The sequence below is a fragment of the Lissotriton helveticus genome, chromosome 3_2 (assembly GCF_964261635.1).
Source record: "Lissotriton helveticus chromosome 3_2, aLisHel1.1, whole genome shotgun sequence".
Lineage (NCBI taxonomy): Eukaryota > Metazoa > Chordata > Amphibia > Caudata > Salamandridae > Lissotriton > Lissotriton helveticus.
The window spans coordinates 219976105-219994505 of NC_136062.1; positions in this window are offsets into that span (position 1 = coordinate 219976105).

Genomic DNA, 18401 nt, shown 5'->3' on the forward strand with positions numbered 1-18401 from the left:
TGAGCAAGAAGACACAAAGTAGAAATATTGGTCCCACTATTGTTAGGTTGGCGGTGAAGTTACATGAAATATATTATGCTAAGTTTGTAGATGTATGTTATTGTCATTTTTAATAGTATTATGTACAGAATGTTAGTCACTTTTGAAGTATCATATGTATAGTATTGTTTTAATATGTAATTACAGATGGTTATCTGTTACTCCTGAAGAAGGCGTTTTCGCCGAAACGCGCGTCGAGTATTTCTTCTTCAATTGTTCTTGGACACCTCGCAGCAATAAATTGTGGTGTCTCTTTTAATCATTTCTGTTAATGTGTATGTTGCTTTTAATTTTGTATTGTCACATGATTTGTAGAATGTTAGTCTCAATTTTATATGAATTTTATTATGGTTATATTAAAAACATGTTTGTACTTTATGGATGATTATGTATTTTTTTGGCACGCCTGTTCCTAGTCATTAGTGGGTACCGCAACTTGTTGTCTATGATTAAGTCTGCCTAGGAATTTTGCACACATTTGTTTTTTCCCTGCCCTAGGAGCTCTTTCTGATCACTACCCAGGGGGTCCTTGTTTCTCTCATATTGGAACCAGAGCAACAGACATGTTGCCATGTCGTACTCCACCTGTCGGTCAGTGACTGCATTGAGAAGCTCCCCCACCTCCGACCAATATGTCCCCAGTCTCGGGCAGCTCCACAGTAGATGGTCCAACTCCACCCCCTGTGTCAAACAGCTCGGGCACGCTGCATCCTGCACCTGAAAATACCTATGTATCCTCCCTGGGGTCAAATAGGCCCTATGTATCACAAAGATATGCACTTGCTGGAAGCGGGCATTTCTGCACCCCTTCCATGTCCTTCTCAAGATATGTCCCCAGACCGTATCTGGTATGGGTTTGCCTATACTCATTTCCCAAGTTTCTTTTAGAGCTGTGAGCGGCTCTAGTCCCTCGTGCAGCATTCTATTATGAAGGCAGGTGACTGCCTTAACCGTTCCCGCCGCCATTACTGCATATTGACAAGCCATGGTTGTGCAGGGCTCCGTCAACCCCGTCTTCCAATGCTTCTGGATCGCCGCTGTTACCGCCGCATGTAAGAGGAAGCTCCCATCCGGGAGGCCAAATTGTTCCTGAAGTACATTGAAGGGCACCAGCACCCCGTCAATATACAGATCACCCACCATCTGAAGGCCCAAGTGCTCCCATTCCATTAGCGAGGACCAGTCCCCCCCATGTGGCAACGCCATCAACATCCCCAAAGGGATCTCCGGCGCGTACGGACGTGTCGCCCTTGCTGTCTTTAAGCTCCTATTCCAGCAAAGTCGTAAAGTCCTCTCCTCCATGTTTAGGCCCCTTAGCTCCAGCTTCTGCTGCATGACTATATAGGATAGGACATGCCTCTCACTTCGTGCCTAGATTACGGCAACTTGCTGTATCTGGGGGCCACGGGAAAGGCTCTCAACCGCCTCCAGGTGCTGCAAAATGCTGCCGCTCGCCTTATTTTGTGGCTTCCTAGAAGATCATCATCAAAGGGAGCGCTCCAGGCCTTGCACTGGCTCCCCGTCAGGAGCAGGGTGGAATTCAAGGCTCTAGCCATGTGTCACCGCATTCTGGGTGGCAAAGCCCCTGCCCCGTTACAGAGTTTGGTTACCCGGTATAAGCCGACAAGGAATCTGCGCTCCTCCTATACAGGACTTCTGAAAATCCCAAAAATAAAGAAAGCGCGTATGGGGGGCAGGTCTTTCAGATATTTGGCTGCGAAGCAGTGGAATGACCTACCATCAGAGTTACGCTTGGAGCCTTCGGAATCCATGTTCAGAAGGAAACTTAAGACTCACTTATTTGGAAGGTAGGCGGCTGTGATGGCTGATTGGACTGCTTACCCCACTTACCATAGCGCGGGGACACGCCTTTGGGCGTAAACCAGGCGCTCTATAAATCTCCCTAATAATAATAATAATAATGCCTCTGAATGCCTGTGCCCCTGACTTCATCCGATCCTCTGAACTCTGTAGCAATGTTTTGCGTTAGTATCTGCAGCTGAGCTGCCAGATAATACAGCTCAAAGTCAGGGACCGCCATCCCTCCTTCAGGTTTGCGTCTCATCAACGTATTCAGTGCTACTCTGCGCCTACCATGGCCCCACAAGAAGTCAATCGTCAATGTTCTCAACTCTTTGAAAACCCGCTGGGGTATCCATATTGGTAAAGTGCGGAAATAGTAGAGCAACCGGGGTAAAGCCACCATCTTTAGCAGTGCCACCCGTCCTTGTACTGAGAGGGGGAGAGTCGCCCAGAAGGCCATGCACCCCCTCAGGGCCCGGATGCAGCGTCCCACGTTCCCCTCCAGCATATCCGCAGGTTCGTGATATATCCGCACCCCCAAATAGGTGAAGCACGATCTTTCCCAAACGACATCTACTGTCAGGGGTGGACGAGGCATACCGGTCCGTAACGGGAACACGCATGTCTTAGTCCAATTGACCTTAAGGCCCGACAAAACTCAACAGCATTGCAACCGCACCCTCCAATGCCGGGCCCGTATCCTCCAGGTACAACAGCAAATCGTCCGCATACAGTGAGATATTATGCAACTGCACGCCAATCCCGATCCCATAGTATGCCTCCCCAGAGCGCGCCCGAGCCGCTAGAGGTTCCATTGCAAGCGCAAACAACAATGGGGAGAGCGAGCATCCCTGTCTCGTCCCCCTACGTACCGGGTAGTCAGATGATATCACAGAACCCAGTTTCACCCTGGCCGTCGCACAAGAGTAGAGAACCCTCGTCCAGCGCCCGAATCGTTCCCCTAGGCCAAACTTCTCTAGTACTTTATCAAGGTAGTCCCATTCTAAGCTGTCAAAAGCTTTTTCAATGTCTACCGACAGCACGGCTGGCTTCTGGTCTGGCTCCAGCTGGCATTCCAGCACTCGAACCAAGCGGCGGATATTGATGGAGGTATTCCTAGTGGGAATAAACGCGGCTTGGTCCTTATGGACCAGTGTGGTCATATGTGGCAATAGTCTAGTGGCCAAGATACGACTTAAAATGTTATAGTCCACTGTCAACATAGACAGCGGTCTATAGGAGGTGACATCCGTAGCCTCTCTGCCAGGTTTCAGCAGCGGTACCACCATCGCCTCTCTCATCGATGGAGGCAGGCGCCCTAGCTCCAAAGCCTCAGAGTAGACTTCCAGCAACCTGGGTGCCAAGACATCGATATATTTCGCATAAAATTCGACCGGCAGGCCGTCAACCCCCGGCGTCTCATTCCTAGCCATCTGCTTGACAGCCACTCTAATCTCTGATAGTGTTATAGCGCCACCCAGTTCCTTCGCGCTGTCCCTATCCAACACAGGGAGTCTAATGCCCGCCAAATAGTCCTCAATGTCAGAGGCCCCGGCGGTCAGTTGGCTCCTATATAAATTTGTGTAATAATTCAGGAATCGCAACAGAACTGCAGCCTGCGAGTGGACCACCTCACCAGTCACCTCCCGTATGCTCATAATCGGGTTCCCCCTAGGCTCCGGGCTCGCAAGCCTCGCCAGCAGCGTGCCCACCTTGTCCCCCTCTGCATGCACTTTGGTGATATACAGCTTGTAGTCATAGCCCCTCAGACGTTCCGTCTCTTTCTCGACCAGTTCCCTCGCTTCCTGCAGCTGGGTCTGCAGCTCCTGTCGCTCTGGTCTCTATTGCTCTAGCTCCCTCAGTACCCTATCTGCCTTCTCCACATCAGCCACAACTGTTGCTCGTTCACTTGGAAACCTACCAATGCACAGGCCCCTTGTCACTACCTTCAGGGCATCCCATTCCACCGATCTGGTGGTGGTGTACATCCATTTTCTTCAAAGTAATGTTCAATACCCTGGCGGACAGTGGCACCAAACACCTGGTCCTCCAATGTATCAGGACGCAGCCTCCATGTGGGTACGGCTGACCTCACACGCTGCCACTGCACAGATATCAATAGAGGATTATGATCTGGTATAGTTCTGGCCGGGTATTCCGTATGGGTTACCATGGCGGCTACCGGACCACTACACAATATAGAGTCTATTCGCACATGCAGAGCATATATGGCCGAGAAAAAGGAATAGTCCCTGAAGTCCGGATGTTGCTCTCTCCATACGTCAAGGAGGCCCCATCTCTCCTGCCAGTCCTGCCTATGCTTGGCTAGTCTACGCACTGGGGAGTCAGCCAGTGGCGGGTGTGACCTATCTAGCGATATATCTGTTATGAAGTTGAAGTCCCCTCCCAGTACTATAGGCCCTGCTAGAAAGTGAGCCAGCGAGCCGGTTAAGCCATCAAAGAAGCGGGCTTGGTCCATATTAGGAGCATACACACTGCATAAAACCACATCACGGCCGTACAACCTCCCCTCCACCGCTACAAATCTACCTTCAGGATCTACCAGATGGTTTGTGGCCTGAAAAGGGACTCCCGCTCTCACCCAAATCAACGCTCCTCTGGCAAATGCCGAATAGGTCGTGCCAAACACCTGGCCATGCCACCGCCTCTGCAGTGCGCCACATTCCTGCTTGGTGAGATGAGTTTCTTGCAGCAACGCTATTTGAATGCCACGCCTCACCAAATATGCATGCACTCTGCAATGCCTCAACATGGTTCGAAGCCCTCGGACATTCCACGTAAGACATTTCAAATCAGGTATCGTCCCCATTGTAGTCATCTCTCAGGCACCCCAGCAGTGTCACATGACCGCCCACACCAATACAGCAGAACCCCGCATGCAAAACTCCCCTGAAAACTCCCGCCACCCACCCCCCCAGAACAGGACCTAATAGCACCGTATCAGCCCCCATCCAAACTCCCAACACAGCACACATAGTTCTATTCTGTAGTCGCCACCACAGACAGCCTTAAGGGCAATAGGAGGGTGGTTCAGGGCCAGCGGGGGCGGAACCAGCCCCCACCCCGAGCCCGTGATCCCATATATTAGTTTGTCACAGTACCTGCCGATCTGTGGTCCACCGGGGTCAACAGTGCCATCATGGCCAAACATCAGTAGTCCACTTCCTGCTTCGTCACTCATTAAAAATCCCATCTGCTGTTTGGGGTGTGACCAATGGACCCCCAGCGCTATCCACATCCGAGACATCCACTCCAGATTTCCCGCCTTCGTCTTCTGTGTCCGATTCCACCGACTGCCCTTCACGGTGTGAGCCCGTTATCTCTGCTGTCGCTGCCAGTGCTCCTTTCCTATCCGCTGCCATTTGACCCTCTTTCATCATCTTCTTGAGTTTGTTGCGCTGGCGGATGTGTTGCGACTTGCGCACCTGGACAGGTCTCTGCCGTTCACGGTCCCCTCTACCCCTGCGGTCCGTGCCAGCCCTGTACGATTCAAGCCAAGTCCATGTTTCTTCAGGAGACTGAAAGAAGTGAGTCGTCCCATCCATAATCACCCGTAGCTTGGCCGGGAAGAGCAAGGAATATTGTATACCCTCATCCCTCAGTTCCTTTTTCACAGCCAAATACGAGGCCCTGCGTTTTTGAACCTCCTGAGTGTAGTCCGGAAAGATCGTGACCGCACTGTTGTCCACCCGAAAAGGACCCGCTGATCGCGCTCTCTGTATCAGCAGGTCTCTGTCTCTGAAATGTAGTACCTTGACCACAACTGGTCGAGGCGGGCGGCCTGGTTGGGGCGGCCAGGCCGGGACCCTATGTGCCCGTTCCAAAGAGAAAAAGGGGGATAGGCCCTCCGGCGCCACTACTGTTTTGAACCAGGTCTCCATGTAAGCGACGGCGTCATCCCCTTCAGAATTTTCGGGCAGGCCCACTACCCGCACGTTGTTCCTCCGATTACGACTTTTGGAATCTTCCGCCCTTTTTTCCAGTGTGGTCAATCGGCTCAATATGTCATTCAGCTTGTGTTCCGCCGTCACCACCGCGGGCTTAAGTTCCTGAAGCAGTTGTTCATTTTCTTGTACTCTATCCGCTAGTTTTGAATGATCCGCCTCAAAAGACCCAAGCCCGTTGCGACCTGCGCGATATCTTCATGCAGGGATTCCTTGGTCGCCGTTATGGCGTCCAGTATCCCATCCAGGCGCTTGTTCAGTCTCTGCTCCTGCATCGTTCCCTCTGGGTCGATATAAGGAGCGCGGTCAGATTCCAATCCTTTTGCTCGTGTGCGCCACTTCAGGGTCCCGCGTCGTGGGCGAACCTCGGTCGCCCACACCTCTTGGGCAGCAGTAGGGTGGACCCCCTTCGAGCTTTGAGCATTGGCGTCAGATCTTGCTCTCCCCCTATTGCTTAGTGTCCCATGCTAGGCCTGCTCACTGTGTCACAGCCCTATGTCTGTCTCTGAGACCTGGTCCTATGTCATCACGGCCCTGCAGGCGCGCTCATTCCAGGACCCCCTAATTGCGTCCAAAACGGCCGCTCACGGTCGGCCGGTGCCCGTCCCAGAATTCTTCACCCCTTTCAGAGGGAATCAGCATTCTGCGAGCGTTCCACACTCCGGCGCTCCCCTCCTGCTCGGTATCTACAACTACCAAAATCGGGAGGCGGCCGGATTCCTGTCGATCGGCAATGTAAATACTGTAGTGCCCATCCGGGGCTACAGGACCAGTTCGCCGGTGCTCACCGCCGCCCAGGGAGCCACTCCGTGCTATGCCACGCTAAGTCAAGGAGCCGCTCCGCTCTGCTAGTCCCACAATCGGATGTCTGCCTGCGCCGCGGCACGCACCGGGACGGATCTTTCAGCGCCCCCGAGATGGGGCGGTCGGCCGACTCTGGCACTCGGGATGCGACACCAGGCGATCACAGACTAGTGTCCCCGCCAGATCGGCGCTTCGTCCCGTTCCAGCTCCTCGATGATAACGTCTCGGTAATCCAGAGCGGCAGTCGCCTCGGGGATCAGGATCTTCTCTTCGCAGTCGCCATCTTGTGTAGCAGATGTCGCACCCCCTGTCCCGGTCCCAGGGGGTTACAGGGGGCTCCAAACCACTCCACCACTCACCAGCAGCTTCTAGTGGTATGTGTTCTGCTCCGCTCGTCTCTCCTGCTCCTTGTCGGTACGCTGTCCCGATCTGGCGGCGCCCCGTGTCTCCCAGCCTACATCCCTCGATTCGGGTCTGCCGCCATCTTGTGCCCAGAGCGCAGCCTCGCCAACCTCGACAACGGCACTCCACACGCCGCCTGGTACTCCGCGGTAGCAATAAGGAGTTCCTCGACTGCCCCCGGTTCGCCGAACAGGTCACCAGCACTGAAAACGGCGCTGAGGCAGGAGTAATCAGGAGAAGTTTGGGATCGGACGCGGAGCTACAGGCTCACGCCGCCATTCCCATCGGCGCCCAAGCCACGCCCCCAAACCAGCCTATAAACATGTAGCCTGGTTTGCAATATACGTTTCAGGTCGCAAAAAGACTGGTCACAAATTGCAATTGCTGTTTACGACTAGAACATTAGTTCATCTGGCCCATAGTTTCTCGTAAGACCTCTTCAACGTTGTTAACCTGACTCTCTGGCACACTTCCCGCCATAGCAAGGTGGACAATAAATGACCCAGAGTTCTGAAAACATCACTAGGCGCCCTGTACATCAGTTAAAACACTTAAATGGGGCACCAGCAGTGTTGCTCTGCAGGAAGCAGAAACTTAGTGCCTAAGTAATTGCATCTGTCCTTCCCTTTCAGCACTTTAAATGATCAAGTATAAATAATGCAAATCTTTAAATATTACATGTCACAGTTGAAAGTCTGAGAGCAAATGATTTGAGTTGCAGACATCCCGTTTTTAAAATCAGTCTGTTTTTAATATTTGATTTTTTGCATAAGAAACATCAGAACACAGAAACTGGAAGCCCCAGCTCCCTAATATCAACATTTGTAACAAGGGCAGTGTCCTCTTGCATTATGCCTTAGAGAAGTCTGCCTTGTCGTGTGTCAGTGGGCGATCATCCGTGGACATAGACGAGTATTGTTTCTCCATAATAAAGGCTCCGGCTGCATGAATCATCCCTTTGTCGGAGGAACATTTGAGAAGGTGCTTCTTCCGTATCCCACCCAGCGCCAGCTCCCCAAGTGTTGCAGCTCTATCAAAAGCTCATAGCACTGCTGGGTCACTTCCAAGTTGTACTAAACCCCACTTCGCTGTCTAGAACACTGTTCTAGACGCAGATTTACAACTGGAATGGATTTCAAGGACGTTCTACAACTCCAGCACAGCTACATGCTCCGCTGTATCAATGCCCCTTTGCACTTTTATCTTTATAGGCAGAACTGCTGTGGTTGTAGTGCTGGAGCACATGGGGAAAAAGGTGGCGCATGGACAGTTGGCTGTGGCCTTCTGGTTTGTGTTTGTCGGTTCAGGCCTGCCACTTTTGTCTACCCAGCGGCATTGCACTCAAGATCACCATGGAATGTTCTCATATGATTTTTGTTGCTCCTCTAGCAGAATGTTAGATTCTGCGGCACTAGGGGAACATTGAGGGTGCACTCCAATCCTTAGAAGAGTGCGACAACTGTCTCCTTTTCCTGGTTATAATGAGAATTTTTCACAGTGGCACATTTACTTCTCCCCCCGGGTGAGGTGTCTAGTGAGATTTTTTATTAGACACTGTGAGTCTCCAATACACTTTAACCTAAATTTACCAATAGTGCTGTTTTCTATGAATGTGCTCTTGGGTAGTGTGCATGAAGTTCGATGTGAGGATGATAAATCCATGGTTTCTTGCAGAGGAGAAGTGGGTCCAGCATTCCTGTCCTTGTAGCAACCCATGAATTGTGCCATGGAAACCCTTTAGCACAAATGGCATTATCTGGTTTCTGGAATATTCATCTCCTTGAACTTTCACCGTCCACGTCCTTGAATTTATGGGAACACCATCAATTAGCTAACTAACATGTTTTTCTTTAAATGTACATCTTTCATTGTCTTTGACTTTTCAGCTTTATCTTTTTTTTTTTTTGCAGAGTTTTATATAGCGCAAACTAGACCCGAACCGAATCAAGTATCAGAGCGCTTTACATAGCACCAGTTACGTTACATGAGAACACACTTTCATTGTTTAGGCACGGGGAGATTAAGTGATTTGGCCAGAATCACAGGAGGTTTTTGGCGTCGTTACCGAGACTCGAACCCAGATCCCCAGGTCCGAGGTCGAGCGCCTTAGCCGTTAGGCCAACCCCTCTCCCCAATCCCACTACCCTCTCCACACATCACACTTTCAAAAGATGGTTCCTTATATTCACCTTTTTTTCAGATAATATTTCCGAAGTCTTGATGAGAGACGGCATCTGACCTGGAACTGTACATCCCATGTTGCAGTTTTTCCTCAATGCTTGGGCCAAGTCTTGAATCCTGACGAGCCCTAATCTCAGTAGTCATACAGCCCAGTAGAGGAGAGCAGCTGCCGTCTCATAAGTGCAAAAATAGAGCCCACCTAAACTGAGGTCTGCATCGGGGATGATTCAGTTGGAAGAACCTGCTCTAGAGTCACGTGGCACTGCAGCAAGACTGGCCTAATCCTTAAGGTATTTGTAACAGGCTGCAATATTTGAGGTACAAAGTTATGTTGGGACCATCAAAGGACTGCCCTTGATAGTAAGCAGCACCTTGATCAAATTGTATTTGCTGCTTAAATTATGTAAACAAGAAGCAGAGAACTTTGGGTAGTTCCCAAGTTTAGGTAGAGAGCAGCTCCTGTATAGAGCACCCTACAACACAAGCGACACTCTGAATCTTCTCACCTCAAATGTCTATTTTTCTAGCATAAAATTTAAACATAGGATGAGCACAGTGCCATCCACACCAAGCTAGAAAGGGACAAAGTATTTTGACATTTCTACAGCAAAGTCTTTAAGCATAGGATTTGCACAGTGCCATCCACACCGAGCTGTAAAATGCCAAACGCCTTTTATCACTCTTATGATTAAAAACTTTGCTAGAGAAAAAGGAAATTGAGGTGAAACAGATTCAGAGTGTTGCTGATGTTGTACGGTGCTCTTTACAGGAGCTACTTTCCACCTAAATTTGAGAACTGACTAGAGTTCTCTGCTTCTTTTTTACAGAATGTATGCAGCACACTAAGCCTGAAAGGGTATTGTTTTGACTTATACTGGGTGCTCCCTTGTGCCTGGAGAAAGCTAAACCCCTCTAGAGAGCTATAATGATCGCTAAATATGTGTCAGGGGTTGCTTTTATTCATTCCAGGTTGGCTTGGATGCTGTTATACCAATTCAAAGCTGTATACTGTGCCTATAGTGGTAAAAGGCTTTTGTCATGTTACATCTGCAACAAGTCATCAGCAGAGATGATACATTGTACCAGACAGACTAGTGAAATTTTCGAATGTATTTTACAAACCGTAGGTATGTCATACACCATACCACCATAAATAGTATGAGGTAATTTGGAAATATTTAGTGTTTTTTGTATAAACTCTTATTCGTCCCATTCAGGTTTAATTGCACAATACATTTATGATAACAGAATGAATGTACTTGTAGTTCACTTATTCGGATGTCACCTTGAGTTTTTCTTCTAACTTAGGGGCCCATTACGATCGTGGACGGACGAGCCCTGAGTAGGAGGGAACGTCCGCATGTGCTGCGGCGTTCCCTCATGTGCAATTAGGACGTGACCGCCACCCTGGCGGTCACATCCTCTATTTTTAACATTGCGGCGGGTGCTGCTTGAAGCAGCACCCGCCGCAATGTTAAAAATGAAAGCTGTGCATCTGCATGCACAAAGCGGCAGGCACCACGCGGTGCCTGCCGCTCTGTGCACGCAAATGCAGGGGGTTACCATAGGTACCCCCAATGTGCACCCCCCTTCACCCCTGGGGGCCCGCAGCGGGCCCCCAAACAAAAATCCGTATCCCTTTGCACGGCAGAAATGCCGCTGTGTAAAGGCATAGAAATCCAGACATCCTAATATGGCTGGCGGTGTCTGAGAGACACCGCCACCATATTGGGCCTTTTCCGCCGCGGTTGTAAGCCAACCGCGGTAGAAAAGCAGTGGACTGAAACCAGGACCCACCAGCCATCCTAATGTGGCGGTGGGTCTTTGGTGGGTCCGCAGAGGATTTTCCGCATCCACCGGGCCGGCGGTGGCTTCCGCCGGCCCGGAGGATGCGGAAAATCCTCCATCGTAATGTGCCCCATAGTATGTTCACTATGTTGTGATTGGTTTGCACTGCATATTCTCTGAAGGCGATTTAACCCACACTTGAGAACGGCTGCAAAGTCGAATAGCATTGTTCTTGACATTGCAATGAACAGCGTGCCTTTTTGATGGACTATTTCAACAATGGTAATATATAAATATAACCCTGAACCCTAGAAACACCCTTACAACCCAATATCCTTACCCTAGCTTAAACCCTAAAATATACTTACCAGCCCCTGCTCCTACGCACATCATAACCCTAAAAATCCTTAGTACCGTATACCCCTACCCAACCCCAAAACCATAAAAACCCTTGTTACCCTATGCCCTTACTTACCCCTAAACCCTATATTGCCTTTATCACTCTATAATACTACCAACCTCTAAACCATAAAACACCCTTACAACCAAATACGCTTACTACACCTAAACTCCAATAATACACTTACCACACTATGCCCTTACCTACCCCTAAACCTAAAATACTCTTACCACCCTATACTCCACCAAACCGTAACTCTAAAAAACACCCTTATAACTTAGTAGACATACCCACTCCTAAACCCTAAAAATACCCTTACTACCCCATAAACATACACACACACATATACTTACCTTAACTAGACTTACCATGTGTGGTAAAGGCATATGCGTGGTAATGATTTGCATGGTGATGGCCGTGTGGTAAATGTACTGCATGGTTACAGCTGAGATGTAAAGGATGCTTTCCCCCATTTCCAGTCTTGAGAGAGTATCAAGGATACTTTCCATTCATTCTAGGTCCAGGTTTGTTAGGAATGGTCCCCCAGATGATCCCAAAATTACCTTAGCTTCTGGAGATATCACATTTTGAAGATGTGATAGGACCTCTAACCCTAAAAACTGAATCTGCATGTGCCAGTGTGATGAAGTGGGTGCTTGGTCGACCTAGTTCTTGTAGTTTTTCATCAAAACAATTCAACTATGACAACCTGTTTCTTTGATTATAGTCCCCTATATTATGATGTCTCATCGTAAACTATGTTGCCCGCTCACTAAATCCCAGTACCAGTAGGTCTCTTAAGTGGAATATTGACCTGCCATTTATCATGTCTCGCTCTGTACTATGGCCACTGTTGCCTGTTGTGATCATTTTATTGCTGATGGTCTCAATTAAGGACACTATTATTTTGTGATCTGTTTTATTTGCCAACCAGCTTGTGATTGGGGAATCCTAACTTCCTTTCCATATAATTGATTTCAAGCTTAATAATTTGTTTTGTAATGTTATCCGCTACCTGAGCTTCAATTGACTGAATTTCCCCCCTTCCCCCCCTTGAATCTAAGGAAAGCTAGGGCAAAGTGCAAACATTTCATAGCATACTAATACTTAGCAAAATTGTGTTTAGTAGAAATATTGTTCATAGCAAAATATTGAGACTTGGAGATTTCTGAAGATTATTGAGAACTCATCAACTTGACCACCAAATAGTTGGATTCATCTTCTGTATCAATATAATGGGGACCTTGAGGGGTGTTACCCCCCGCCCCCAGTGGATAGTTTGGTTCATCAAACGTAGATGCACTGTGTGAATGTGATTATATATCCGTATTGACATACTTCCATCACTATTATAGGGGCATTAGAATTATGTGGCAGGGAAGGACCAAACTATGCAGAGAGTTGACCAAATTATGTTTGTATGAAAAGGAAAATATATGAGAATGACCTTTCGTTTTGCCCATATGCTTTCTCCGTGTATACACCTGTTTCAGTATTGACATTATTAAGGCCTCCTATTCTGCTGACACATGACTCAGAGCTATAAATAAGTCACTATTAAAAATAAACTAAGAAAAGAGGAATCCTTGCCGTCACATTCAAATGCTGCTAAACCAATTTAACTGGTTAAAGGCCATCAATTCAATTGATATGAGCTTGAGCATTTATTTGCTTCTTCATTCTGTACACTTTACTCCACATTTAATCATGGGTCAGGTAAGTGCGGATACGTTTCTGTCAAGAACAAATTATGCATATTAAGGCAACAAATAAAACAAAGACATACAGGCTTTGCGATGAAGTAAAGTTATGTAACAAACAATACATGAAGGGTGATACACAACAACAATTATCTGAACATAATATCACCAGTCTTAGTTCACAAACGGAGCAGCTAGTAGGACAACCTGTAGCATTCACATTGTGTAACAAATTTAAGAAGCTGCTACCCAAAGGGAAAAGAGACAATAGGGTCAGTAGTGAGACAATTCAAATAACCTTTCTAATGGGGGAAACTTAATTTAAAGCGGCAGTCCACGCGTTGTGTAATGCCGACGTGTTTCGATTCCCAAGGTGGTTTGTGCAATTATCTTCAGGGCGTGGACTGGTTTATCTGATTGAATGGAGAAATAAATGTGCACGTTGCAGGCGAGAAGAGGCAAGTTAAAATGTGGATGACATGATTTGTGCCAGACCAGCGGTGCTTTTACAAAATGTATATGAATGTGAAAGGGCGAGATTTTGATCGATACCTTATATCTATTGATCCAAACCTCGATCTGGTCGACTGAACCTTTGTTGCCTGTCTGTGAGGAAAGAAAGTGCACCTATTTCCAAGCTAGTTCACCCAATAAAGGACTCTGCTCCCAAAGATCACAAACAACTTCTAGCTTTCAAAAGTTTATTGTAAAGATATAATAAGCTGCAAATACAAGCATCTCAGAATGAGATTAACGAGATACACAGGTCCAATTACATACATGTGCTCTCGGAAAGCCCTCAGACGAGCAACAGAAATCACTAACACAAGTTCTAAGAATAATAAAGCTATCAGCATAGACGCATATCTCTCCTTCATTTAGGTTGGAGGAAAACGCAAAGGTTAGGCTGTCCCTACCCTGCTCTAGATGGTATCCCTACTTAACCAAATCCCAACCTAACAAAGGTGTCAGCAGTGAATGACCCCCAAGGGAAGTCACCCACTCTAAGTCTCTTGGTGAAAACCTATAGTTCTCCAGTCATGACCCCTCTCTGCCTACCCATCCGCTCTCTAAAGGGTCCTCAGGTATCTGCTCTAACTCCACCCAGGGGTGCTGTCCCTAATACAAAACAGTCAACAACATTTGAGACGCCCCTTGCGAGACGCCTCTCACGTGGTGTAGCTTCTGGCTTTTTCCATGATGCTTTGTATTGGGCCTCATGCGTTAGAGTTGACCTTGCTTCTCAGACTCTTCTCCGGCCCGCTGATACCCCTCAAACATTCCGGAACCCTCCTCCATGTCTAGGCCGTCCACTGAACAGACCTCTATTCATTCATTTATAATTGGATCCCCCCCTTATCCTTTGCAGACAGATATCTGCAGCCAAGAACCCAACTCTCATAGACTTCTAAAAAGAAAAAGCTTGCAACATTTCTCAGCCCAGACATGTACGTGTAAATCAATGCTAAAACATTTCAGGCCTACAATATTTCTCATTATGATTATAGCATTCAACTTCTTTATTTAATTAAACATGTTAATACTCTTATTCTATTATTTAGTAAACATCTCTATAAATCATGGCCTATTTAATGCAATGGCCAAAACATTAATACAATCTGTGTCGTGAAAAGAACCACCTTTCCTCTTAGCTCCAGCTCTGGCCCTGAGGCCTACCACATTCTGCGTTTAACCACATACCATCTTACATTTTAACAGCTTCACGACATGGAATTCAGAAATAATCACGTCTAATAAAGTCATATAATGTCACACATTTCTGTATTAGTTCCACTTCTACTTAAATCCCTACATTAGCTATACATTTAGAATATAATTGCAGATACTATTAGCACTCATGGCATTTCTCCTCATGATTTGTGCTTACTACAAGTAAGTGTGATGTACTCATACATTTAAGTCAGTTTGCGCTCTCTCAGTTCCCCCCTTTGATGACCTCTCGGGGTCATCACTAACATTTAAACTGCAGTTATTGCTGGCATTCTCTGCGCTTCCAGAGCCCTCAGACTCCTGTACTGATTATCTTGTATGGCAGCCAATCTCTGCAGCTGTTCTCTTTGGGCCCTTTCTGACCTTCTTGCTCTGTACCATTTGAATACCCTCACCAATCCCCACAATATAATCCCACAGATCAATATTATGATGATAGGCTTTAGAATGTACCAAACAAAGCTTTTGCCTAAGGTGGAAAACCACCCTCCAACTGTACTCATTCCGTGGCCCACCTTTTCCCAGACATTTTCTCTACTCAAGTCTTCGATCTCCTTGTGAATATTAGTTATGTTCTTAATAACTTTCTCAAGGGGCTTCGAATTGTCTGGAATGTAAGTGCAGCATTCCTGGACCTTCAAAGCCTTACAGACTCCGCCCTCTTTTGCTAATAGGACATCTAATGCAAGACGGTTCTGAAGAACCATAGCCCTTATCGATTGCATCTCTCCTTCTACCAGCATTAAGGACTGAGCAGTGCTGGCAGACAACCTGTCGACAACTGTTGCCAGTCGTCTAATTTTAACATCATTAAGGATTACCCCCAAAAGAGGGAACATAGCTCCAAAGACATCTCCAACCATTTCTGCATCGCCTACATCTCTCCTTCCCCTCGAAGATGCCTTGCCCTCAATGATCACCAAGTCTTGTGCATGATATATTTTGGGGAAGACAATTGCCAAGTAACATGATCCATACCAGTTGTCAGGTAGTCTCACGTAAGCATTTCTTCCACATACAAAATACACATTTGGAATCACTTGCATTCCCTTCAGGAAATCCTTAGTGTAGTACTCTAAATTAAAAGCATGCTCACAGTCAACTTCACCCACGTATACATTTTCATAATACGTTTTGGCTCGGTGAAGACATAGCTTTCCTCTCTGCGTCTTATCTAAAGCTATTGGACCACTACTACCCTTTCTCTTGTGTGCCTTCTCTTCCTCGGTCCAATCTGTTTTCCATTGTCCTGATTTTTTCAAAATCTTTTGTCTCCTGTAACGATCATCCACCTGCCCTATGAACTTCTTCTCGACTTCTGACACCTTGCATGTCAGGTTATTTCTACGGGCATGTGAAGTATCTAAGGTAATCCAAGGAATGAAGAACTTGGCCAATCTGTCTTCACTCTTCCAGTAGTCCCATTTGTTCATCTGCTTATAATTTGGGACTTCTGGCAACACTGAATCATAATTGGAGAAATAGTATTCAAAACTATCTCTCTCATAAAATATACTAAGCAATAAGCTACATGTAATGCCATATGTCAGAGGGAGGTGATGGTATCTAATACCCTCATCTACAGATGCCGGCAATTGCATGCAGACATAACAATCCTTAACCTCCATGGCATCCACGTATTCATATAAAAGTTTAGCATAAGCATTTGACCTAAAGTCTCCTTGGGACTCGTCTACGTGTAACCTGCGGGCTTCTGCAGCCAATAACGCTTTCTCTTGAGTGTTTTCCCCTTTTTCACCAGCAACAGTGGGTGTAAGCGTCACTACAGAATTCACATCAGTTACCTTTACCTCTTCTTCATGTCCCTTTACATAAGAAATTGTTACCACTAAAGCTATTAATATTATCACTCCTACTATTAGTGTACCTATTATACATTTAGCTCTTCGGTTCTGGGTGCCGGCCTCCATTTCGTCAGACAATATGGCTCTCCCTTATCTTAGAAAAAAGTTCTTTTCCTCTCGTTCCTTTACAGTCTCTTTTCAATCCTTTTGTCTTTAGAATCCACACAACTGGAGGCTGACAACCTTCTTCGCAAAAAGTCCTTTAACAGTTCAATAAAGACAACCCTAGCCCTTCTCCATCAACTCAAGGGAAGTTCCCTAAAATTCTCTGCTTCCTGGGCGCTAGGTAATCTTCTTTTTCTGCTTGCTTTATTTACAAAGTTCTTTAACAGTCTACTATCAGATTTGTTGTGGCAGCTTCAATAGCATAGTTCAGTATTTCCAAACGAAGATTGTGCTCTTCATGTGCAGTTATCGTTGTACCAAAGTCGGGGAATTGCAATTCTGTAAGAAACATGTGTTTTAACTTGCTGAGGCGGGGAGGTCTGGGGAGCATGAATGTTAGTGACCCTTCTTGTTCGACACCGGGTACCAACAGTCGTATTTCCACGGTGATAATGGGCTCAGAACTGGACACCACCACCGCTCGGATCCTCCCTGTCTCCGGTTTCACAGACATTTGTCGCCAGATATGTCCACTCAGGTGTGGAGTATCTTCTGTTAGGCACACGCACTCTTCTTGACCTTCTTCGGTCCGGTGCTTCAGCGCCCTGAGCACCTTCTTCTGGGTCTGAGTCTTCTGATATCGGAGGAAGGGTTACTTCTGGAGTTGACCTCAGGCTAGAGCTCCTTCTTTGCGGCCAATTAGCTTCTCCACGTGCCCTTCTACTCCTTCTCCTTCTTGTCTGTTCTCGCTCTCTTTCAGACCTGTCAGGGTCAGACTCGTACTCCCAGCTACTTTCTCCTTCTGTAGCGTCTTCTGTTTCGCTGTTGTACTGACCGTCCTCAGCTTGGTCAGACTCGTTCCCTGCTTCCGCTGGCACCTCTACAGCTTGGCTAGCCCCCTCTATGGCTTCTCGGTCCTCTGCTGGACGTCTATCCGAGAGAGGAGCTGTTCCTTCCAGAGGTGCTGGAACCCTTCGCGTATGTGACGCGTGGATCCAATTGGGCAGGCCTCCCACCTTCACAGCTGTATTCGTGATCAGGATGATCTGGAAGGGCCCACGCCAACGAATATCCAAGCAGCTTCTTCTCACATGTTTCTTCACCAGGACCCAGTCCCCAGGATACAGGTCATGGCAAGGGCCCTGGCACGCTGGAACCTCGGCAGCCTGCACCTGAAGGGACACAGAACGCATGGCGTCAGACAGCCCCTTACAATAGTCCAGGATCATATCATCTGTGATATTTAACAGTGCAGTAGCTGGGATAGATGGCAGCCTCATTGCTCTTCCCATTAACACCTCATGTGGTGACAACCCTGTTCTTCTGTCTGGGGTACTACGAAGGCTCATGAGGACCAATGGCAGGGCATCAGGCCAACTCAGGGTCGTTGAGGAGCACACTTTTGCTATCCTGCTCTTGATCGTGCCATTGATCTGCTCCACAATTCCTGAGGCTTCTGGTCGGTAACTGCAATGCAACTTTTGGTCGATATTTAACGCTACACAGACCATCTTCACAAGCTCGCTGTTAAAATGTGTTCCCCTATCTGATTCCAAAAAGGCCGGCACCCCGAAGCGAGGAATGAGTTCTCTAAGCAGTAACTTGGCCACTGTGAGGG